Source organism: Caloenas nicobarica, chromosome 6, assembly GCF_036013445.1.
Source record: "Caloenas nicobarica isolate bCalNic1 chromosome 6, bCalNic1.hap1, whole genome shotgun sequence".
Classification (NCBI taxonomy): domain Eukaryota; kingdom Metazoa; phylum Chordata; class Aves; order Columbiformes; family Columbidae; genus Caloenas; species Caloenas nicobarica.
This window is the reverse complement of record NC_088250.1, coordinates 21,985,506-22,011,019: the sequence shown is the minus strand read 5'-3', so window position 1 is coordinate 22,011,019 and position 25,514 is coordinate 21,985,506. Positions and strand designations below refer to the sequence as shown.

The following is a 25,514-nucleotide window of genomic DNA, read 5'->3' as shown; positions in this document are numbered from 1 at the left end:
ACAAGTGAAATGTCACAAAGGGCTCTTTCCTTTACAAAATCTTCACTTGACAGAGACACCGAGGACACAGAGGACTGACTCCCTGTTTTGATTTGTATTTTTCCAAGTAATTATGTTTATATTGGTTTAGGATTCTGAATTACCTAAAGGTGTCCGCTAAATGTTAATTTCCTTTTACTGGTATGATAGGATATATTTTGAAATAATATCATCAAAGATATGGGATTTCTTAAGACAAGCTGAAATAGCTCTGAAGATCATAAACAGCTTTCTGGGAGGTAAAGCCTACATGTAAATTATTGAGTCAGATTAAGATGCAGAATGTGAGCTAGCCCTAATTATTTCTGGTAGGAGGATGACAAATATAAGGGCAGAGATGAGTAAGAGTTCAGGGATCTATATTCTGTATGGGTTCTGGAATTTACTGCAATGGAATAAAGCCAAATTTTTAGGCAGCAGCTACTTCAGAATTCCAATACCTTTTTTTCCCCCCCCCCCCCCCACTCAAAGGTGAATAACTTCAGGGAACTTTATCTTGAGTGTGATGTTTAGTTATACTAAGTACTCCCTCACTTCATCTAGGGAACATCAGTTACACAGTTGAGGAATCCTTAGTCTAGCTCTACTGTATTTTTTTTAATTTCACAGGATTTTGCTTGCATTTGTCATGCTAAAACATTTAATGCTATAAATATTTAAAGAATCATTTGGAGGTGACACAACTAAGGTGAGTAATGACTGTTGAGATTAGACTCTGACTAAATTGTTAGATACATGCTAAGAGAAGCACCAGGAAGCCTCTCACTTCGAGTGAACTGCTGGCAACCTCAGGCAGATTCAGAATCACAGCCAGCTATTTCAGGCACTCTCCAATGCAGTTCTTCATGCAAGGCAAGTCTTATCCTCATGAAAGAAGTCCTTTTGTCAGTGTTTCACTTGCATGCTGTCATCATAATTTAAAAAAGCTTTTAATAAGAATTTCTTAATTCCCCACTATTCAACACTAAACAGTAGTTCCTTCCTCTTGTCAGGGGGGTTCTTAGGTGGCAAAAAAAATAATACTACCATACAGAAGAGCTGATGAAATCTCAGTTATTAAGAAATGAAAATTTCAAAGCTGTTGAGGAAGTATATGTTATATAAAATATTTAGATCAACTTACTGTTTTTAAAGTTTTAACAGATAATTTTGACTGGTTATTTTTTTGTCCTCTAAACATTCCGTGTTTTGGTAGAATTCATTTCACATAATGGAAAACCATTTATGCCTTTGCAATTAATGGCTTGAAACATTTTAATTTCATTGAGGCTTATCAGGCAGAAAAAAGTGCACAGAGGAGAAATAGTTTGGGGAAAACAGTAGGAACTGACAAAGGCAGCAAGGGACAGACAGCTGGAATTGAGAATCTGAGACCTGATGATGAGTTGTTTTTAAAAAGCGTCTTCTGCTTGGGCTTGTAGGTAAAGACAGGGGCCTGGCCTTCTTACAGTGCCAGCCCCTTACAACGATGAGTATAGTTCATGTGCAGTTTACACGTGATTGTTGTCATCATCCACCCTCCTGCCCCTGCAGAGCTGAAAGGATTTTGCTGCTAGTTTACAATCCGCTAAGGTCTCCATATAAAGCAAGGTATTATCATTAAACATCCTAGATGGTTATGAACTGCACACATTAAATGAGTCACAGAGAGAGAAATATTCAGAGTCTGTTTATGAAAGATTCTTGCAGAATTTTAGAAGCAGAATTGAGACAGGTTTTTTTCAGTAGATTTGGAACACAGTCACAAAGTTTGGACTCTTTTTGCTTCCCAGACAGCAAAGTTGCCTTATCACAGCAACTACAAGGATGCGGAAATGTTGGTTCGCAACAAAACGTACTAATAGTAAGTTAATTACATGACATGTTGGAAAGTGGAAACCACCTTTACTGCATCATGTGACAAGTTAAAAAAGGCCTAAACACCCTCTGCCAACAAACAGCCTTACGCCTGAACAGGAACATCATTAAAACTAGGAAAACAACTCAGTTTCTACTTTACTGTCCAAAATCCCACTTGGTTTCCTCTAGCAGCAACACAAAAGGCACTACTACCCAAGTGATACCTCTCCAGATTAATACAGGGAGCTATTCACAGTGTTAGAGGAAAATGCTTCAGGCCGCAGAGGAAACACAAATCATCTATAGCTCCCTCTGCACAGGTAAAGGGAAAGAAACAGGCGGAAGGCTAGGAGAACTCTAAGTCAGTGCTTCACTGCTGGTTCTCAGTAGGCACTGTTATATCTGCCAGTTTGCAAGGGAAGTCTATATAGCAAAACAAGTTGGAAAGAGGTCGCTAGAGACAGTGGGTTTGCTGCTTTGGGCAGGCTGCAGGCTTTTGTGTTGTAATTGCAGGCACAGAAATGTTCTGGTTTCCTTTTCTGCTTGTTTTGGTCATTCCACAGCGCTCTGTCGTAAAACCTCTGGCAGTTTGGTGCTGCACCGGTGCCAAGATTTGATAACTTATTTTAAAACTCTGGGTTATTTGGCTGTGTACTAGCAGCAGGATGTGATAACTCATGTCAAAGTAGCATGAAATAGTACCGGCTGGCCATTAGCATTTTCAAGGCGCGTATTGAACATCAAGCCCGGGAAAGGCTGCAGGTCACCCATGTGTTCTACTTTTGACAAATCTTCATGGGCTGTTTCTCTGAGATTGAGTTTGTACTTTTATTTCCTCCTGTGGAAGCCTGCTTATTTTTCATTGATTTCCATTAAAGTAAGAAGAGCACTGATCCAGAAACAGTTCATGAATTGCATTATCCAGTTTAATTAGAGTGAACAGAAAGTTTCTCCACAGACAAAGAGTCAGCATTCAGCCTCAAATGCAACTTCGGATTGTAATGGCTGAGGCTGGCAATGAACTGAAGTCACAGCCAGTGCCAATTACTCCTTCCACTCATTATGCAGTACATTCAGAATGATGCAACAGCATGCTTTCTGTTTTAATATTTAGTAATATACAGTAAATATGGCTGCTTAAATTTCTTTCTCAATTCTAAACCATGTCAGAATCAGTCCAGTAATGATTTTGTTTGTTAGAATTGTTTACATTTTCAGTCTTTTTCTTCTTCTATTTGTCTTTAAAATATTTTGATATCAAGCCAATTAAACACTTGTAGTAACAAAGAGCTCATAAGCTGTATACACCATTATTACCTTGCTGCTGCAATAATTTTATGGACAGGATGTGAAATCTTTAAGTTTACTTATAAAGCTGCACTTGGGAGAACATAAAGATGCACACCAGTTGAGAACTGTGCCAGGGAAGCTACGGGGAAAGGAGCCTGCACAAGCTTTCCCCAGCCATGTAAGCTTGAATTCTGCGACTGTAGCATGATGATACCCAAATACTTTTAAGGGATAAAATGGTATCAAGTGGAGACAGATGCCATACAAGCATTTCTCAGATTCTGGCAATAAATACCTCGTGTCTCATTCTCAGAATGGACACGTGTGCAGGGAGGACAAGGTTTGATACAGTCAGGCCATTCTGGGAAATGCTATAGCTCAGTGTCACCATCTTGATATCACAGGGTCATAAAATTCAAAAGAAAAATATTAAGAGATTGAAAATACGCTACAGAACTCGTCTTTCGGCATCTTTTCAAACAGAAAAACATAGTTCATTTACATTATTGTCCTCCCTGTGAATTATATAATATACAGTGAGAATCTGCTGTGGGGGAAAACTGTTCCCTCTTTTCCTTTGTGCACTGTATCTGTTTCTGCAGCAATAATTTAAAACTCCTAAATGTTGCTAATGAAGTCCTCTATTATTACAGTTCTGGGAAAGAGATATTTAAATACATAGCTTCTGAAATGTATGGCCTTGGGAAATGTTAAGAAGGTAGCACTGAATTCTCTGAATTAGCAGAAGCAGTATTAAAAGAGAATATTACGCATTAATTCTGCATGTGGATTTTTTTTTCTTCTTCTTACTAAATTCTCCCAAGATAAAATTATTTTCTTAGATGTGGTGGCATTCTTATAAGCAAAAAGCTCTTCAAAATTAGCCAGTCTCTGCCATCACAAGTATATCCTTGTCTTAGTTACTCACTTGGCATTTCTACTTCTTCTAGCACAGGACACGTAGATGCAGTGTAAATAAAGCAGATGTTTGAGGAGAGGTGGGTCTGACAGGCCTGTGTCCATGGCTCAGGTGCACACACTTCTGCTGGAGACAGGAACCTGAGCGCAGAGCAGCGATGCTTTGAGAGGTGAAGGGCGCGTATGGTCCGCACTAGACCATCATGGTTACATGCTGGTCAGAGTTAGGTGAAGAAGTTGTTACCACGGAATCAGACAGGCAGTTCTTGATTTTCATTTGCCTCCTTTTAAAGCACGTGGTACAGTCTCTTTTTCAGTCACTTGAGCACTTTTACCAGGTAACATTCCTTGTATTGTAGCAGGAGGACACACTGATGTCACACAATGCTTTTTGCTTTCTTCCACGTAACAGTTTTCAAGGATTTCTGGGGTTTCAGTATTTAAATTTGTAACTAAGTCTCTCTAGGGAGGGAGATTTTTGTTGGGTGGTGTACAGGCAGATGGAAAAAAAAAAATAAAAGAGCAACTATTCCGCGGGATTACTCTTGACAATGTTACTTGGTAACTGTCTGAAGTCCAGGGAAGATTATTTTCTTTAGCTGGATGGTCCCATGAATAACAAGAATTAGGTATTCTTGCAGAATTCAGCACCTACTTAAATGGAAATCAGATCTACTGTTCGATCTAGCATTGCGCATGGACCTAAACCTAATATTTTTCTCAGCTATTCCAGTTTCTGTGCTCCATCATCATTGATTTCTTAATTTGACTCACTAAAGGCTGACTCTGCCTCTGTATTACTCACAGAGAAGTAACTTCTCTCAAAGAAAATGCTACGGACTGGTACAGTGATGGCATTTCTTGAGAAAAAAACTTCTTTGCAATTTTCTAGTTATATATAAACAATTTTATAAATTGCTTATATTTATTTTCCTCCAAAAAGTTTTCTCAGGGATGTCTGAATGTATTTCCACTTAACAATGTTTATACTTAATAATAAGTTGACATAGTTTTCTACCAGAAAAACTTGGTATAATGAGACATACCAATAAGCACAGTTGTGTGTTCCTTTCTTACATGTAGCCTTTCTGTGTAAGTGTTAAAGAATACACTTTTGAATTGTTAGTTACACATCTTAAAAAATGTAAAAAGAAAACCAGCACTTATCACATTACAGTTTGAGTATGCACAGTATCGTAAGAACCAGCTAGTGTATTTTTCTTGCAAAAATACTACAAGATATATAAGAGAATCTGAAGATACAGAAAGAAAAGTTTACAGTGAAACAATAAAAGTCCCTTTGTCAGATTTCTCTGTGAATTGCAAATATATTGCACATACAGCACAACTGGCCATCGCAAATTCCCATGTCATTCGAAAAATCATTCTAACACCAGTTACTAAAAACATCTTTGAAATATTATCTTGAGAAGCTGAAGATCAAAGTTTATGTCCCTGAAATATATGAAAGGATGAACAAATAAGTATCTCTAATTGTGCTGTGGCTGTGGGGTTGCAACTGTTGACCTGGAAATGAACCTGAAAAACTCTTTTTTCCCCCCAAATAGCCACCATTAGAAAGCCAATATATTATAATTGATGATCTGATAGTTCTCCCACCTTTAGTATAATTGTTTTACGAGCTGAAACACACCATGGAATTGTCACACTTACTCAGTGTTGTCGCACAAAACTACCATAGTAACTGACTGTTTCATTCTGGACAGGATATTCAATAACACCTTCTCTTTACCAGACTTGCCAATCAGTTGTCTAATGCTTCAGGAAAATACCAGCTGATAAAACAGATTCTGAGTGTGGAAATGCCTGACCGAATTTTAAAGTCTTGTTCATTGCCAGTGAGAAGCCCATATTATCTCATTCAACAGTAATGGACACTGGGCCTAGAGGGAGAGTACAGGTAGGAAAGAATTAACTCATCTGAATCCAATCAAGGATAGACACTGAATTTTTCTTTACATTAATTCTACTAGACACATTCCATATCGCAAGTATAATGGAAAATAAAGGAAAAACAAGATCAGGTAGTGTAAGGTCTTCTAAATATAGAAAAGAGATAAATGCTGTTTTACCTAATTGTTAAAGATACTGCTAAAAGATAATGAGTAACCAATGCAGTGTGGTGAGAGCAATATAAAGTAGGTTAATCATCTGAAGCTCACGCAAGCCATGTTAGCCTCTAGTTAGTCTTTTCCCTGAGGTACAAACAGAATTTGAATTTCAAAAAAGAGCTTAACAGAACACAGTTCTTTCTTTTCTGTTAAATAATGATTTGGACCATAAGCAAATCAACTTTACCTTTTCTGAGTTTCAGCCAATCTGAGCTAGTAGCCTAAAGTTGGGTAGTGTGAATGTTCCCCATTAGCTCCAGCGAAGGCAATGCTAAAGCTCTCCCCAAGTTCTGAGTCCTCAGTCCAAGATACTAAGTACTTTGAAATTCTCATGCATATACATAATCTCTGCTACGCTATGTTACTTGTATATGCTCTCCATTCCATAGGAATACTACATCAGAGAAGTCAATACAGCTAATTTATACCATCTGGACATCAGACACAAAAAATAGCTACAAAATGATTTCCCAGTGTGATATTCATGGAGTTGAAAAGCAAATCTAAGAGGAAAAAATAATTCAACCCATGACTATGTGTATGGAAAAGCAGCATTTGTTTTCATGATTTTTCTTTTTACTTCGAGATTTTAGAAGTTCCAAAACTCAGTTCTTCCTCTCACAATTGTTAATAAAATGTATTACTGTAGGACCGAGGAGCTGAAGTTTAGTGAGGAATAACAGACTACGTTAAATTTAATTGATCTCAGGCAGCCATCAGGGAAATTCATAACACAATGAGAAGTGGCCTTAAAAATACTGAGCTCTTGCATTCTATTTGTAGGATGGGCGACTCTTCCCTCTCAACTCTCCCTCCCCAGCAGTCTTTACTTTAGTTCTAGTTTAAAAGCACATTCATCATAAGGCGCTCTGGACTTCAAAGCTGGTGAATTAGCCACATATCTATGGCATACGTAACCCTGGAATTCTCAACATTCTCCATATTAGATTGTTTGCCCTATTATCTAGAACAATGCCAGACCTAGACTAATGATGCTACCTTGTTGACTGACCTTGTTTTTTTTGTTGTAGCTGCCCTATTCCTTAAGTTATCTTTAGAAATGAAAAGCAGATGTATTCATAAAGATTATTTAAGACATACACCTCCACAGCTAATTCTTTTCACACCTGTAATTTAGAGAAGATTAATTCTTTTCCCTTTGTTAAAGCAAATATAATTGCCATACATTCTCAAGAGCCCAAATTTGAGTTTTTCTATCTGATTTTGTGCTTCCTTCAAATTGTACTTTTTTAAAGGAAGGTGGAAAATCAAACAAGCTAGTTTGGATTTTATGAATAAACCTCCAAACCCCAGATTCTCAGCACACAGATGAAAATGAATTGTTTATACAATACTTCTAAAAGTAATATGGAAGCTTGCATTTCTTTCTAGAAATTGAGTGATCAGGCCAATGATTCAAGTTTTCTAAGAATGATACATTAAGCTAGATTTGATTATGTAAAGTCATTGAAAAGCTTCACGTTGGAAGATGCATCTTTGGTAAACCAATGTAAAATTATGACAGCTAACCAGAAAACGGGCATGATTTATTTTCTATTTCCTGTTTAGGTACCTACATACATTGCAACTCTCTCATTCTTCCTTATAATAGTTGAGAATCACAGAGTCTGGAACGTATTTCTTACCATTGCACAAAGTAAGGAAGTCTCATCGTCTCCATTTTATAGAAGAAGGAGAAGCCCAGAAGCCACGCGAGGAACCTGAGTTTCCCTGAGTCCTGCTCACTGGCCTGAATCTGTTACAATCCACACCTAATGGCTGACCATGTCTTTGTCACTCTGAGACAGCAAACTCATTTGGAAAATATATGTACCTACTTACGCAGTACTATTAGGTGACATGGAAACATTATGTTTCTGCTTATTATTTACATTGATATCAGTTACCTTCCAAATAAGGTGGAACTTTAAAAAATAATTTTAGCATAACCTGAATCTGTGCATTTTTAAAAACAGTTCTGCTAAAAAAAATCATTGATCGGATTAGTCCTGTGTATCATGATCACAAGAGTTTCTATAGGCAAGAACCTCTTAATTAAATTGAGAGGGTATGACCTTGGTTTGGAATTAACTTCTTCACAATCTTTTGGCCTTCCAGAACAGAACAGGGTTTGGTGGCCTCTGAAGTGTGCATGAAGGCTTGGGTTAAGCTCTTAGCTCTTCTGCCCATCACATCTATTTGCTCCTTCCTATCCTGCACCATTATAAACCAATTCTCGTTTACTACTCACCACGATAAAGATCAGGAGCATTGAGTGTGACAAGTTTTACTGGCAGACAGGCCAGTGCCTGTGCCAGGAGGAGGGCTGGAGGCAAGAGAACAGCAGAAGTGGAAGAGTGTAAGATTATTCACGTACTGTGGTTCTGACTCAAACAAATCACATCTGCCAAAGATAAAGTGTCTGATTCAGTTTTCTGAGCCTTTCTACCTTGTTAATTTGGTCAGCAAGCAACTTGATGATCCTGATAAACTTACTTTCAAAGCCCTGTCTTGGCTGTGCTACCCACAGGAGGAGCAGGCAGAGAGAAGAAACAAAGCACTGCTCTTTCCTCTCTTCACACTCTCCAAACTCGGTTTGCACCTTCGCTTCCCCTCCTGTAACCCTCCCAACGGTATTCCTCTGTTCATCTCTTCCTCTTGGCACACTTCAGATCATGATTTCTTGCATGTCACCAGGGAGAGGGGATACTTTGTGTAAGGAGAGTAAAAGCAGAGAGGTATCTTGAAAGTACCTTCAGGACAGGTTGTGGAAGTTTGGAGGACGCATCATGTAGGAGACACCAGGACCCAGGACTAGAGGGACCAGGAAAGAGGGAGAGTGAGGTTCAGATCACCCCTGCAAAGTTCATCCCACTCAAAACCACATACCATAGATGGCAGCAAACTGGTCATGCAGGCACAGTTAACTTTGTACAAGCTACTGATTCGCATTTTACATATTTGGTTATACATGGCCCATTCAGTGTTCATCAGTGGAGGTGTCTGAGATTTGTTCATGGATGCAGGATTATCTGAGCTTTTATTATTTTATCCAAACAGGTTTGTTCTACTTAAATCACAATATAACTAGCTTCCAAAATATATGTCTTCAGAAAAGCACAGTGGTGGGGGGCAAAATAGATACTAAATAAAATGTTATTAACTGCATGCAAAATGAAAAAAAGGAAGATCATACAGAGCGGCGCATGAGGGTAGTCATAGTTGTAAAGGGAAAAAAAAAAATCACATAATTATTTAAGACACAGAGATTAACTATTTGGAATTCCTACCAGAAAGCAACTAGATTAGTAATAGACAACTAGATTAGTAATAGATATTGGTATTTCTCAAATACTTGGCAATAATTAATATAAATGACAAAAGACATTTCAAAATAAAAAAGAATCAAGAAAGGACTTTTTTGAAAAGCATAAGTCAGCCTAATGAGCTAAATAAAACCCTCTTAATGTAACAGCAATTTTGAATCTACTTAAAAAGTGGCAGAAATATTAAATGATACATTTGAGGTAGTTTTGCAGCTAACAATTGATCTGCCATACATATGAACAATATTGAGGGCAAAAGAAAATTTAGCCTGTTACACTACACTGTAATTAGCAGATTAATTAAATACAATAACAGCTGTATTAAAGACCATGAAATTTCCCATCTCAAGCGGCCAACTAGTATGATCAGTTTTCACATCAAACAACAGTATTTCAGGAGCACAGATTAGCATCAGGATGGAATCAATAATGCTACAATGGTGAAAAGAGGCACAGAATCAGTCCTCCTTTTTCTGCAAGGGATTATGAAAGGAATAAAAAAACACGGAAAGTGTAAGCATATGTAATTGTTCAATTGAGTTAAAATAAGTTAAAAGGATTAAAAATAAGTAAGTACTTTTTTCAGTCAGCAAAGCATCAGATATTATTTATTCTTTCATCTGGAAACTGGAGACCAGTTGGTTGGACGTCAGCTTTTGAAAAAAATCATTATGTGAAAGTTAAAATGCCCACTGGAAAATTATAGTTCAATTAAGCGTAGTCTGCACAGACCAGTCAGAGAAGGTCGGACTTTCCTGACACGCAGGAGCACTGTGAAGATGTCATTGCCACGACTGATTAAAGGAATTCAGTAGATTTATGCTACCCTGATTTGACAACACCCTGCCCTCAGAAACTAAGGTCTGTAGGACAGTGTTAGGACACGGGGTAATTGAGACTGCTAGTTAAAAATAAGACATGGAAAAAATGCACTTGAAAGCTTGTTTGTTCAAGTTGGTTTGGGAGGAATCATGTAGGTCTAAATCAAAGTTCTAGTACACCCATATTATTTGGTTTGGGACAAGGATACTAATTCTTTCCTTTTAAATTGCAACTGAATTTCAAGGTGATCACATTACCTAGATGAATCAGTAGATGACAATCAAAGTTTAGTCTATCCAAAAGTAACCCCCTATAAGGGATATGGCATGCACACCTTGCGTAGCAGGGCCATTCGGAAATGAGAAGGTGTGAAAAATCACTGAGCAGAGCCCGTCTGTGTCGGTCAAGGCAACGATCTCTCATATGACCCAAAGTGTGAAACACAATGCACACATGGATTTGTTTCTGTTATTTAAGACACTTAATAGGGACCAACTAGGCAACCACTTATTAAGGGAAAATAATATTGCTTTGTCCCATGCCAAAACCTAAGATCCTTACCAAGGGATTTTTTTGGACAAACTCAACTGTAAATTAACTGATGTATACCTACATTAAGTAGCTTTTGTAATGTCTGCCTGGAAGATATAGCAGTGTAAAATTAGTTTTCATAAAGTCTATCAGTGCCTTCTGTGGAACAAAAACTTCCTATGCAACTATTAAGCTACTTGATACAACTTAGAAGAACGGATCCAGTACAGAATTTCAAGAACTGTTGATACCACAGAGAAGGTGTCCTCTATGAAATGCAGCAAGTTTTCAGAGCAATTGCTGAAGAGTTCTATCAGATCAGCACTAGAAGTACTTTTAAGATTTCCCTGTTACTGAAACCTGAGTTACCACTGAAGTATTTAAGTCACATAAAAAAGAAAACCGATTTTTTCCTAGATGAGATTTGAGACAATATAAAGAAGTAATCAGAAGTATGAAAAAGATTGTCAAAGACAAAGTCAAACTGGCTGAGAGAATCAGAAATTATGAGTGCAAGAAATGAGCTTGAAACTAGCATAATGGATAACTAAAGGTCAGATAAAACATACACATCCACAATGATGGGACAGTATCACAAGATTCCTAGAATCAATTAAAACTTCCATGTGTTTTTTTCTGAGCTTTTATTTCCCCTCGTTCTGGCCTGAAGGGTAATTTTTTTCCTACCTTTGTGAAAAGCATTTTCTAGAAGGGAGACAGTCTGCATCTTCTGGTTCATTTCTTAAGAGATGCTCTGGTCCTTGGAGCTTTCAGCCCCGCTGTATGAACTGCACACACAGGGATCCTTCCTCCAACCCTGACACGCTTTACTTCACAGCATGTAACGTATAAACACTTGTCAGTACCCTGAACGTCTCTGAAAACTGAGATTTCCAGATGGCAAAGAAACTCATCTGACTTGGTGAGTGAGACACTGTTGTAGAAGCTAAAGGAACTAAAGCAGATGGAGTGACACCCCTATCCGATTATTTTTGAGCAATAGGAAAGGTGTAGTTCAGGTATGGGCAAGCACTCCAGCTTATTATCATTTTAACCAAGCCATTTTTATGTAAGGTTTTAAAACAGGAGCAAGTTACCATGGAAACTGATTGAAGCAGAGACTTACTGTAAATTCTTTTCTAGACAAGGATAACAAGACTGACAGGTGGGCTGTAAAAGGAAAATGAGTGCAATATAGAGTTAGGCATGATGGTCTGTTTTCTCTTCCTAAAAGTGTGTCTTTTATAGCTCTGCTTTCTCTCTACTGTTTTCTACAGTGATATATTGAACATATTTTAAAACAAGCTCCCACTCAAATGAACCTTTTATTTTGTCATAATCCCATTTGCAAGGGGATGTACGTGCTGTGGAGAAAAGAGCTGAAGGGCAGGGCACTCCACTTATTTTCCCAAATTATTGTGTCTTGCCAGAATCATCAGGGAAGAAGAGCCATCACTCAGGAAATGCATTTGCATAAAGTGCCCTTTGCTGCCAATGTTTATATTTTACTCCCAAAATATGCTCTAGGTACGTTCACACCATAGCACAGTGCTTCCTTGTGCAATTATGGAAGAAGATAACAAGAGAATCAAGTATTTTTAGTGAAGAAATACCCGTTTTCCTTTTCTCCAGAATTTTGAAAACATACCTATTTGCTGCAATCCTGTTCAAAGTCAAAACCATTTGGCTCTGTAAATATCTTTCTTAGTCTGATGGATGATGATAAGAATAACAGAGATTAGAGTACACAGTCCCCACAATATGGTGCCAGAGATTTAAGAAGGGATATTGGCAGAGAATGAACAACAGCAGAGGATGGACCTTTTCCACTTGGAATAGTTAGCTGTCAGCACTAGAAAACATTTCAGCCTGTGAATATGCAGTATCTTTTTAAATCCGTCGTGAATCTTTCTACCTGCTGTGCTTAATTTCAGAATCTTGTCTTATCATTAGAGAAAAACAGTTCTATTTTCCAATATAATTTGCTACCAAAAGAAAGGCAGAAGAAAGGGGAGATTACTTGAACGCATCCTGATACTTTTCTAGCCTGAAGTTCCTGCTTCTTGGTTCCAGCTCCCAGCTGGAGCTTTGTTTGTACATGCCCTCCTGACAGAAGCCAGAAAGCAATTTTCCTCTGGATTTTAAGAGATTTGCTGTCACCAGCAGCCATAGTTGGTCCCAGTGCACTAGAATCACGATAGTCACCTATTCCAGCATGTTTGCCTTACAGCTAAAAGTAATGGCAACAGCTGGTTTTGTTGTCAAAAGTAAATGTACTTTTCACCTTCGGGCTGCGCCTTCCTCAGCACCGGGGGGTGGGGGCATGACAGATGGTTCCTGCTAACTAATCATAGAAAACATGGTATTTGGTGTATGGCATGAATTTCCAGGCAAATAAGAATGCTTTTCATTTCATATCCTCCCTGTGAAAAGCCGGACACCTTAATAAAACGTGGCATGCTCTAAGGAAACACATATTACATGTTAAAGTGTATGAAGATGTGACTAATCGCAGAACCCTGCAATAAATAATGCACAATCTGTCACTTGTCATAAGTGAATTTTGATGACTGTGTTGACTGTAGTAAAGCTTTTTGGCAGTGAGACAAAGGAAAACACAGAGCCAAATTCTGGTTTTTTTAGGTTGTGTTCATCTTTGATTCAGGGCCCTGTCCACCACAGCCCAGGCTCAGTGGCCGGGAGGCTTGTGCATCCCTGAGTGTCTCAAGTTCGGCATGCTTTAAAGGGTACAACTGTTTTTGTCACTTAAAGGAAGCCATTTCAAGTATTTCTATGCTTTTTGTCTTCATTCTGACATACCTACTGGAAAAGGGCCAACAAATACTGCTGTTGTCTTCCCCAAGAAAATAAGTTCCCCATGAATGTAGAAATTATTTTAAATATATGCTTTTAATTGTGGAAAAGACAGTTTAATTCAATTGTAATTCCTTGACACCATTATACGTTGCCAAATTTTAATTATTTTTCATAGCCGGTTGTATGACAAAAATATGTCTCATTTCAAACAATCACGACCAAATTCCCTATAGAGGTGTTTATAACTATCATGGACTTAATTAAGGAAGTCAGAGGATTAGAAATGAGAATGTTGGGAATAGCTAAGTTCATAAAACAGAACAATACAATTTTAATTTACAAACTGTTGCCTTAAGGCATGATTATTCAAAAGCAAAGGTAGAGAAAAGATGCATAAGATATGGAGGAAGCATTGTTAGGAACTGGGGAAAAGCAAGGAAATAAGTTCTGGGGAAAGAAAGAAAGAAAAGAACAAACAAGCAAAGCAAACCACAAAAACAAACTAGCCAACCAACCAATCAAACAAACCAAAAAAACCCGAACAATGATAAAACAGAAAAGGAAACAGACTCAATCTCCTTTAAATTGCAGGTTTAGAAAATTGCCACTTACAATATAAGGATAATTCTCGTAAGCCTGATCAGAATTCTGTGAAAATCTTTCATTTACCCATATGTAACTCATGGATATTTGTCAATGCAGGTTTATCAGTATACAGTCCGCAGTGGTTTCACGTGTGACAAGGCGGCAAGCGAAGAGCGGAGAGCAGCAGTAGATATGACGCAGATAAGCAAGAAAGAAAAGTTAAGGACGAAAAGACAGAGCAGTTTCTAAAAACTCAGGTAAGGAATTCAGGTGATTCTGTATAAATTGTACAAAGAATCATATCAAATAGTTTATGCCTATCTTGCTCTTCCTAGCAATTTCTGAGAATTGCTGCTGTATGTGTCTATGGATATATGTATATACACATACACCCCCTGCTTACACCCACTCACACAATGAATACCCTTTTTGAGAAAAATTGTCATTACCGTCAGTGAAAATATTTACTATGCTGCTATTTGACATTTCTTTTAATAAAATCCATTTTCTGTATTTCATTTTATTTTGTTTAAATAAAACATCGTTACTATTTCCTACAGAAAAGTAAACAAGTAATATTTTTACAAAGGAGTAAAAGAAAGTAGTGGTATGTGTGTTACTGTTCTTTCTCAGGAAATCAGTTCAAAGTTCTCAAACCTTACATTGTCCTGTCCTAGTACTGATCTCTCGGGGCATTACATGTGCACTGCAGAAAAGCAACATGCTTTACGACCTACCTCTCCCATCCTACACCAGTGACGAGTGGAAAGTTCATTTAGAACTTAAGCACACTGCTAGTTCATAAGCCTGACTGAAGAGGAGTAAGAATGTATTTATCAAGGAGCAAAGCTGGAGGAAGAGTGAGCAACAACTCATCCTTTGCTCCTCTGCTTTGTAGAAAACTTGCTGTACCACTTGTCCTGATGCGGTGGGACCACTAAATGTGGTGGAGAGTGTACATTTTCTACAGCCTACAACAAGCTGGGAAGCTGAGCTCACTCCATGTTACATGATGCAATTGTTCATGACAGAAACAGTAACTTCGTAGATGTACGTACTTTTAGAATAGACTGAAGTTACATTTTTGCCACAAGCGTAAGATGGAAAGAAATACTCATAACTAAACATTACACATCCATCGTTTGCCTACCTATCTGCTTAATCCTTACCTCTCCCTTGCACTCGCAGAACTAAAGCTAACATGAGATGCTGGTAACCCAACACACGTCAGCTGTTAAGAAATGGTTACTTACCGGGTTTCGCATTCCTGAGTAACATCGTCGGCTTATCGCATCCATTTAGTGTATCCACAAAACAGAATTCCCTTTAGAGTTTAGCCTTGTAGAAGTGCTTTAACCCTTCGACACAATGCCTATGTTATGTTTATGTTTAACTTTCATAGAACAGCATCTAATGCTTCCAGACAGCATACGTCAGATGACTGACTCCAAACCCATGGAAATTCAGTACTGAAATAACACATTCTATGAATTCCCAGGAGCTCTACAGAAATTAAAAACAACAAAAAAAAATCCCCAGTCAAGCCTCTCAAACTACATAAAACTCATTCTTACTGTTACATCATATTGATTATATGCTGCACAAGTCACGACAATGCAGTACTGTGTTCATGCTAACTTTTTGCAGTTAGGTGAGATTACCACATGCTGAGACATTCCGCCTATTCCTTTGTACGTTGTTGATTCTTGCAAAATGAAAGCTGCTGCATTTATGTTAAAAAAAGGCTCAGAGTATCAGCAAGGATGCTTCTAAAGGGAGAAGCATCATAACACAGCTAGAGTTTCTCTAGGACATGCAATATTAATCAGTTACAAACTTGGGAATGCCATACTGTAAAACCTATAAGATAAAAGACGCTATGTGGTGTTTCCATTTGTACTGATTCCATCTGCCATATGGCATGTTATTATTTTGTATTACCTTGGGGAGTGCGCTAAAAGTGAAAGAACTGAACATGCTCAAGGTATACAGCATAATAAGCACAAATTGTATAGCTCTTAATTTCAGCAATAAGGTCTGTATCTGAAATGGAGATGGAACTAAATACGAGAGTCAAATGTGTGCTATACTGCTCTGCAGCTACTGAAGAGTAATAACCTCCTATCAGGAATATTTAAACAGGAAGAAATTGCCAGCCACCTTATGTAAAAGTCTACACACAACCTCAAAGCGAGTAGACCCAAAAGTCAGCAAATGCTGTGTGCAATACTACACACGTTACCATAATACCATTTTACATTAAAAGCACAGTTTTACATGGAGTAGGCTGGAAAAAAATCAGTAACCTCTAAAATTGGAGTCCGTATGCACAGCTGGAACAAAATAATAAAATGAATGATTAGAATAATAAAGGGAGAGAGAGTATTTGCTGAAAACAATTCAAGTAAAATAATCCTAACTGAACTGTGTCAATCTGGTATCAGGACAAGTGAGTTGCTCACAGGGCCTAGGAAAGCCCAAACCAAACAGCATCTCCAAATTTAAAAAGGTTTTCCTTTTACGGTATATCAGATTTCACAAGCAGATTGCTATTAACGTGCCCAAAACTGAGCGAGGCTTTCAGGAAGCCAGGTGCAATGAAAAACTCCTTTGTATCCCACGTGGCAGTATTTGCCTGCAAATGCAATTCTTCCCAGGCCAGTGAATTCAGGTTCAGCCCTCCTGCCCCGCAGTGCCGTCTTTGGAGGTGTAGTCTGACTGGAGCAAAATCCAACCAAGGTCAGATCAGTCTTCAGGAGCTATTATTCAGACACTACTTAAATTTTAAATTACAAATTTTGTGATCCAAATAATGGAAATGTACAGGCTTGCTAGTTTTTGGAATAGTTTGGCTCTAAACACCATAGTCTATTAGATGAGGCATTACAAGATGTGTTACAGAAACAGAGTATTTTAAAATTATTCATGCAAATGTGCAATACTTTGGATGACATCTTCAAAGCTATCATCTACGTAAGTGTTCAGTTTGAGCAGCCAGAAAGTTGAAGATCCTTCCCTTTAGCCAGATCTTTAGCAGGAATAAATCAGAGAAATTCTAGTAACTCAATATTTCCTATTACGAGTTATGAATTTTGCTTTCCTGTTAGCTTTTACTGGGTATCAGGAAGATAACTTTTTTTTTTTTTTTTAATAAGTCATTCAAGTGACTCAATGTCATTTAAAGATAATACAACCTCAGAGTAAAGTGAATAGAGGATCGTGGCTGTACGGCCCTAGTGGGCTTTGCCCTCCTTGCCCTCACCACCAAAACCCAGTGGGCACAGGTGACCAGTCCCAAGGTTTGACACTGCACTGGGTCAAATTTGTAAATCACAGAATCACAGAATGTTAGGGATTGAAAGGGACCTCAAAAGATCATCTAGTCCAATCCCCCTGCTGGAGCAGGAACACCTAGGTGAGGTTACACAGGAAGGCATCCAGGCAGGTTTTGAATGTCTCCAGAGAAGGAGAATCCACAACCTCCCTGGGCAGCCTGTTCCAGTGTTCCGTCACCCTGACTGAGAAGAAGTTTCTTCTCAAATTTAAGTGGAACCTCTTGTGTTCCAGCTTGAAGCCATTACCCCTTGTCTTACTGTTGGTTGTCACCGAGAAGAGCCTGGCTCCATCCTTGTGACACCCACCCTTTATATATTTATAAACATTGATGAGGTCACCCCTCAGTCTCCTCTTCTCCAAGCTAAAGAGCCCCAGCTCCCTCAGCCTTTCCTCATAAGGGAGATGCTCCACTCCCTTAATCATCTTTGTGGCCCTGCGCTGGACTCTCTCCAGCAGTTCCCTGTCCTTCTTGAACTGAGGAGCCCAGAACTGGACACAATATTCCAGATGAGGTCTCACCAGGGCAGAGTAGAGGGCAAGGAGAACCTCTCTGGACCTACTAACCACCCCCCTTCTAATACACCCCAGGATGCCATTGGCCTTCTTGGCCACAAGGGCACAGGGCTGGCTCATGGTCATCCTGCTGTCCACCAGGACCCCCAGGTCCCTTTCCCCTACACTGCTCTCTAATAGGTCATTCCCCAACCTATACTAGAACTTGCAGCCCGGTGATGGCAGGAAGGGCTGAACTGCAATTGCTCTGCAAATTATTCCATCCATTTCTCAGCTAATGTTAACACCAACTCATGACACATTTTCCCCTGTGTTATCAAAGTCTATGAGGTTTTCACACATTTCAGTCTGAATGCCACTTATGCTTATTCCACACATAATCTTCTGTTCCAGCCATAAAAAAGGCTGATGCAGAAATGACTGATGTCACTAAATGAGGGTTATTATTCAGTGAGAGTGAAGAAGAGGGAAGGAAAAGCCAGTTCTTGGTATGGTACTCAAGAGTGTTCTTCCCTTTTAAGTTAGCAGGAACCTTGAATACGTGTTAACTGACAGCTCAAGTTTAAAGACTCCACGTTGTAAAGATACTTGCTGAAATAGCAAACATTTGCATATTATTATCTTCTTTAGAGCAAATCTGTGTATAATTACAAGACTTATATTTGTATATTTTTTTCCTTCTAAGAATGCATTCAAATTCCATACTAATGAAAGATAACTACTGTTTGACAGAATTAGTGCTTACCTTACCTTAATAAATTGAGAATTTTCAACTACATTTGTATACTTTGATTTCTGTTATTCTGATAAACTGTTACCTTGACAACAAGCATAAATTAATGCATTATTTCAAGACAAGTTTTCAGTGCAGCGGTTTTAAATTGGTAATGGGAAAAAACCTTTTAAAAAATACTCAGTAATTTCTTCTGAAAAAATAAAAAATTTTAATTGAATATCAGAAACGGAATATTGTATGAATTATTCAACCTAAAACCTTATCATAACATGGTAATTATTACTACTATTTTTGATAAATTTACAAACTATTGAAGTTGGACATTCACTGAGGAAAACATTAAGAAAGTAATAATGGAAGTTTAGAAGTTGAATTCAAGGAAAGAATAATGCTCCGAAGTTTTTTCATGACAGACAAAGTTTTTTCTGCTAGTTCAATTCATTTAGGTAGTTAATGTTTATGATTAATTGATCATGACAGTATTATAGTATAAAATTGATTATATTAGATGTGTACTCTTTCATAGTGTTCAATTAGTTTAAGAAAACGCAGAGAGGCCAAAAATTTGCTATGCTTCAGAGGAAGAACGTTCAATTACATTTAGCAGGAAGACCACAAGTCAAGTATTTTTATCTAACTACAGTTTTTAAATAACCAAGGGGTGAACAGTGACAATATCTTAAGAGAATTTCAGAGAGGATAGAATCTTAAAGACATGACCTATTTAAGTAGTACATTGTGCATTATAAAACCATACTGTCGACTACGCACCCCTGTTTTAGTGAAAATGCAGTGTTTAAAAATTTGGAACACTGATTATATAAACTGTAATAATAAAATTATTAGTGTGGTTGACCTCTGACTTCAACTTCCTAATATAGTAATATACTCAATTTTATAAATACACCTCTACCTGAAAACCTGAAAAACAAGCAACTGCCCTGTGCTTTGGAGATGCCTAAGACCTAGCGAAATACAATTTCTGTGTCTATGTTAGGGCTATTTTGATATGTATTCCACTGTCAATTTTCATATGCTTCTTCCAAAAAGATACTCTGCTGCATATATGCAGAATATTATGAACAGATGTTATTCCTGCTCTGCTGATTCATGTTAAAGAACTTGTATCTTTGATGGATTATGAAGAGTGGATGAAACCGTAAATGAACACCACAGTATAGTAAACAAAATATTTAGGATTTCACTGCTTCTTCTAAATGAAATTATTGACAGCAGATTATAGATCGGTGCTTCTACACTAACCTAAATTTAAGTCTTTTTATGCCATTAAAAGCTGACAGACTCTCAAGGTAAATGACTGGCATGGTCTCATATTCTGATCACCCAGCATGATCTTCAATATCATTTGAGAGTAAAGACCACAATATGCCCTGAATGGTCCAACAATGTTATTTGCATTACAATATCAGGAATTTTCATGGGTATAGTAAGTGGATCCCATTTGCAAGTGTGGCTTTGTAACTGTGATGCCTACATTGCACGTTTGGCCAGTCCAGTTGTTAGTAAAGTACTGAACAGTTTCCTCTCCTTTTGTTCCCAACAATGTACATGTAAGTGTTTTATAGGTTCCACAAAAACCAAAACAAAACAACCACAAAAACAACCCCACAAAAACAACAACCAAAAAACCAACCACATAATTATCTGAAGCAAATAAATGGATCTGAAAAATGAACAAGATTAAAGGTATAGAACAATGTGTTCTGAGCGAGTTCATTTTATCTGAATGCTCAGGTACCACAACGAAGGCTCTGCCACCCTTATTTACACCCTTTTCTCCAAAACCACTTCATCTCCTACTCAAGCCTGCATCCTAAGAGTAACATTAAGTACTTTCCTGGAACACACTAGTGAACTACATGCTCAGAGGGTCTCTGTAATTCCTTATTTTTAAAGTCCTGTGACTGCAATAACATCATGCTAACAACAAGTCATACTGTAAATTGTACATAACTGTACAGAAATAAACCTGCAAGGTGTCTAAGTCTCCATCAAAATGGAATAAAGTGGGAGAGCTTTATTAAAACTGGAAAATACAAGTCTGAACATTGTGTTTAGAATTAAAATAGCCTTTTATAATTCCTTGCTTACATCACCAAAGGACCATCTGATTTCTGTGAAGTGCATTAAAACATAAGAGGTATAAATTCCTTTTTGCTGTTTAGAATACTATTGATTTTTTTTTGACATCACAGGTGACAGTAAATGTGATTAATGGCTGCTGATAATTGGAGTTTCATTCCAGTGGTTATTGCTTGTCAGTAACAATTAATAGCTCCACAAACCCCCATTCATTTCACAATATTAAAGAATGATTGCCTGAGGGAATTATCCTAAACTAGCACTTTCAATTAGATTTTGAATTTTATAGTATATTGACTAACAGTTTATGGTTTTATAATAGCAGTGATGGTTTATTGTTGTATAGTAATCGCTCTAATTACATGTATGTTTATCTGGAGAATTACAATTTTTATAGTCGTCGTATTAAAAATAGTCAACTGAATGTTACCATTTCCTTAAAAGAATAGAGATTTTTGGTCTTTATCAGTAAAGATGATTTTGAATGTCAGTTACATAGGTTTTGTACCAGTATTTGACAGGCAAGATGCAATGGTTAAAGGATGCAAAAAAAGTTGAAGTTCCCCAGTATCGAGCACCAGCTGGTACAGGATTTGGCACAGCCACCCAGTCCCAAGTCTGGGCTGTAGATTAGACACAAGGCAGTAACTGTCTCATTTGCTCATTGCCAGAACTGTAGGAAGACAGGAGGGCAAATCTTCAATAAAAGGAAAGATACCAATTTTGGAGAGTCACTGAGAAGAATCCTCACCTTTGGCCTTTTCTCCAGTAAATAAATTCCCTCAGTCAGAAGGAAAAAAAATAAACAAACAAACAAAACACAGGAAGGGAGAAGGAATCAAGGACTGGCACGGAGGAGCACAAAGGGGAGAGGGAAAGGGTTGTGTGAGTTAAAGTAAGATAAAGTTGATTGAAAACACATCATCTGAATCGGGACAAAGCAGTGCATAGAGCTTGATGTGAAAGGGTATAGTTCTTTTCTGTGACATAGAAGTTAATAGAAGAAATTTTTAAGTTTCCTTAACTGAGAAACTTGCAGGCTCTGAAGTTTACCATGCTTATAAGATAGATCTTGAAAATGTAAGTGTACTAATACTTCCCTCAATCTGTCAGTGCATTTCTAACATTGACATCTATATTACCAGGATCTGAGTCACAGATCATCTAATAAAGTTCAAGAAAGTGGAAAAGGAAATGACGTGGAGAAAGAGTTTATAAAGTTAACTTGTTAATTAGCAAGGCACACACTGGTTTCACTTGCGTAAGTGCTTTTTACTAGTGCTCTACTTTACTTCAGTTTTTTGGTGCAGAGAATAAAATTTCTATGAGAATACTCTAAATAAATGTTTCTTCTGCTTTGTCTCCTATTTCAATATGCTCCTAAAATTTACTGATAATTTTGATTATTTCTCTAACTTAATCTTAGACAAATTATCATAGAATCATAGAATAGTTTAGGTTAGAAGAGACCTTCAAAGGTCATCTAGTCCAACCCACTGCAATGAGCAGGGACATCTTCACCCAGCTCAGGTTGCTCAGAGCCCCGTCCAGCCTGGCCTGGGATGTCTCCAGGGATGGGGCATCTGCCACCTCTCCGGGCAACCTGGGCCAGTGTTTGACCGCTCTCCTTGTAAAAAATTTCCTCCTCATGTCTGGCCCGAAGCTCCCCTTTCTTAGTTTAAAACCATCACTCCTTGTTCTGTCACAACAGGCCCTGCTAAAATGTCTGTCCCCATCTTTCTTATAGGCTTCTTTTAAGTACTGAAAGGCCACAATAAGGTTTTCCCAGAGCCTTCTCTTCTCCAGGCTGAACAACCCCAACTCTCAGCCTGTGCTCATAGCAGAGCTGTTCCAGCCCTCTGATCATTTCGGTGGCTCCTCTGGCCCCTCTCCAACAGGTCCATGTCTGTCCTGTACTGAGGGCTCCCGAGCTGGACACAGGACTCCAGGTGGGGTCTCACCAGAGCAGAGCAAGGTGGCGAATATATAAATACCTAATGAATCTCCTAAATAAAGAAGATTCTAGTAATTCAATCTTGTAATATTCTTCCAGACAACTAAGTCATCTTGGTGTAAAACAAGGCAAAATGAGAATCTGTCCTACGAAACACTGAATTATTTTAGCAAACTAAGTTAAGGAAAAAGACAACAATAAAAATGACTGTGAGAATTTTAACAACATTCCAAGTCAAAACTGCAGCCCATTGCACATTCTATATAATATAACAATTCTCCTTTCAGTGATGATCATTTCCAAGTCAATGCCAAACTCTAGCTGAAGTCAGTGAGAACAGGAGCAAGACCTTTCTTATTACTATTTGATTAGTTTGTGCAGGTTTGGAAAAGCAGAAAATTGCTGCTGGTGAAAGCGCAACCTCAAAAGATGTACTTGTGCATTTCATTGGAAAAATTATAATGTGGAAGTTTGGATGGTTATACAGAGATATGTAAACCTTTTTGATTTATTTTAAGCATGGCCTTCAGACCATCTGTTCAGACTTATTTTTTCTTACACTTTCATGATAGTACTATTAGTTACTTGTATATCAGCACGTAATACCCCTCTTCAGCATTTGTTCGACTGTGGCAGGTACTGTATAGACCATGGTGAAACCGAGTGCAGAGTAAGACGGGACTAAATACAAAATATAAGTAGCTTCTAGAACTAAATCTAAAATATAACTAGCTTTACAAGTCCTAAGATAAATTTTGGCTAAGTGTAGGTCAGGTGTTATTTTAGAACAATCATTTTTCTTATAATTTCTTTTCAATTCAAAATAAAACACACACACACCCACAAAGCGCCATTAAATAAATTCACAATTATGATGTAAAACATCATGATTAACGAGAACAAAGTATACAGTATGTGGTTTGTCAGGGATCTGATACAAAAGGACAACAGAGTTCAGAAATACAATTCAGTTCTATTCTTTGATCTAATCTAATAAACCTTTAATCTTTCTATTGTAGAACAAAAATTCAGGCATTGCAATGCCTGTAGAGCCAATTTTAATCTCTCATTCACACAAATAATTTTCACTCCTCAGTAACTCTCAGGTTTGATAATGCCAACAAAAAGAGTCCCACAATACATGTCTCATATCCAGCACTGAATTTCTCAGTTGGGGGTTACTTATTTTTTGATTGAAGAATTTCTTTTGCAAGAGAAAAGTGATTTATTTTCTGAATGCTTAAACATTGAACTTTTATTCCTTTTCCCAAAAATCCATACTTCTCATTCCTTCTGTGATATTCTTAATATTTTTTAACAGCAATCATTAAATACAATATACTGATCAGTGTCTTGAAGCCAAAATGGTGTTCAACCTTCCCTGGAAGAGAGACCTTTTCACTTGCGTTCTGTTTTTAATTCAGTTCAGGTACAAAATGGGAAAATTGAGCAATAAACCATAAAGTCAAGAATAGGCTTCTGGTTTTATATGTATGTAAAGGTAATATTACTTGAAGTCAGTAAAAGCAGTGGTTACTTGGCACCTGAGAAGACCAGATATTGCTAAGATTCTCCAGCCAAAGATCTCAAGGTCGGTTAAATATAATTTAAGATCCAAAGAAATTACTGTATCCTCACTTTCCTTCAACACAGTATTACCATGAGTGTGTGCAGTATTTATAAGCTGCTCAATAAATTCAGTCTCTTCTGCATTGTGACCCTCAAAAATGTATAGCAAGAAAGAGCTCAAAGAACAGAAACATCAGCTTTAAAGTAAGTTTCTCTAATGGGAGAAAGCTTACATTCTATTTGCTTTAGGTTATACAAGCATGTTTTTTAACTTGGTCAATTTTGAGTGGTAAACAAAGGGAAATTTCTCATGCTGCGCACACACCAGCCATAGCTACCTCAGGGCTCTGACTAAACTCATTAAATGTCTGGCCCAAAAAAGAGCAACATGAGTAACCTTTCATTACAGTGTTCTTCCTTAACAGATGAAGGTAGACTGTAATAAACAAGAGGAAGCATATTCCTTTGTGGAGGAAGCGATTCAGTCACAATTGCCGCAGTTCTCATCCTGGTAAACTTCTTGCTGCTTCCTACATCCTCATGGCCACCAGCACAGAAAGAGGAATGCAGGGGACACGCAGAGTCTGCTCTGCTTCGGTGCCGTGGCAGTGAGCCCTGTACGACAGGTACCCAAAGAAGAACCTCTCCTCCTTGGTAACTGCCCCACCATCAATGAAAGGCACATTACTTCTCTCCTACGAAGTGATGAACAATTAGTAGCACCACCAGATGCAGTTAAGCAACTGCTACAGGATAGCTAGGCCGGCTATGCGGCTGCATGCCATCCTGCCTCCCGGTGTCGTGTCCTTCTACCTGTCCCTTGTAAAAAGCACGGATATGACCGCATAGTTAACGAACGGTTTGGGCCGTACACCACCTCCCGGAGTTGCCCCTGGGCTATATCATATGAGGAAGCTGGCCTCCCAGCACCCACATGGATATTTCCATATACACACACTATACAGTCTCCTGGCCACCGGACTGAAATCCAGATTATTTTATCA

At 38.0% G+C, this 25,514-nt stretch overlaps 1 protein-coding gene across 1 annotated transcript in view; it reads left to right on the top strand.

Moving 5' to 3' along the window:
- The window catches only part of B3GALT1 (beta-1,3-galactosyltransferase 1), a 198,603-nt gene that overhangs the window by 75,787 nt on the left and 97,302 nt on the right, over positions 1-25,514 (top strand). Inside the window, exon 2 of the mRNA XM_065638185.1 lies at positions 14,417-14,556. The gene's annotated coding sequence lies outside the window, so the exon portion shown is untranslated. The remainder of the gene's footprint in view (positions 1-14,416; positions 14,557-25,514) is intronic.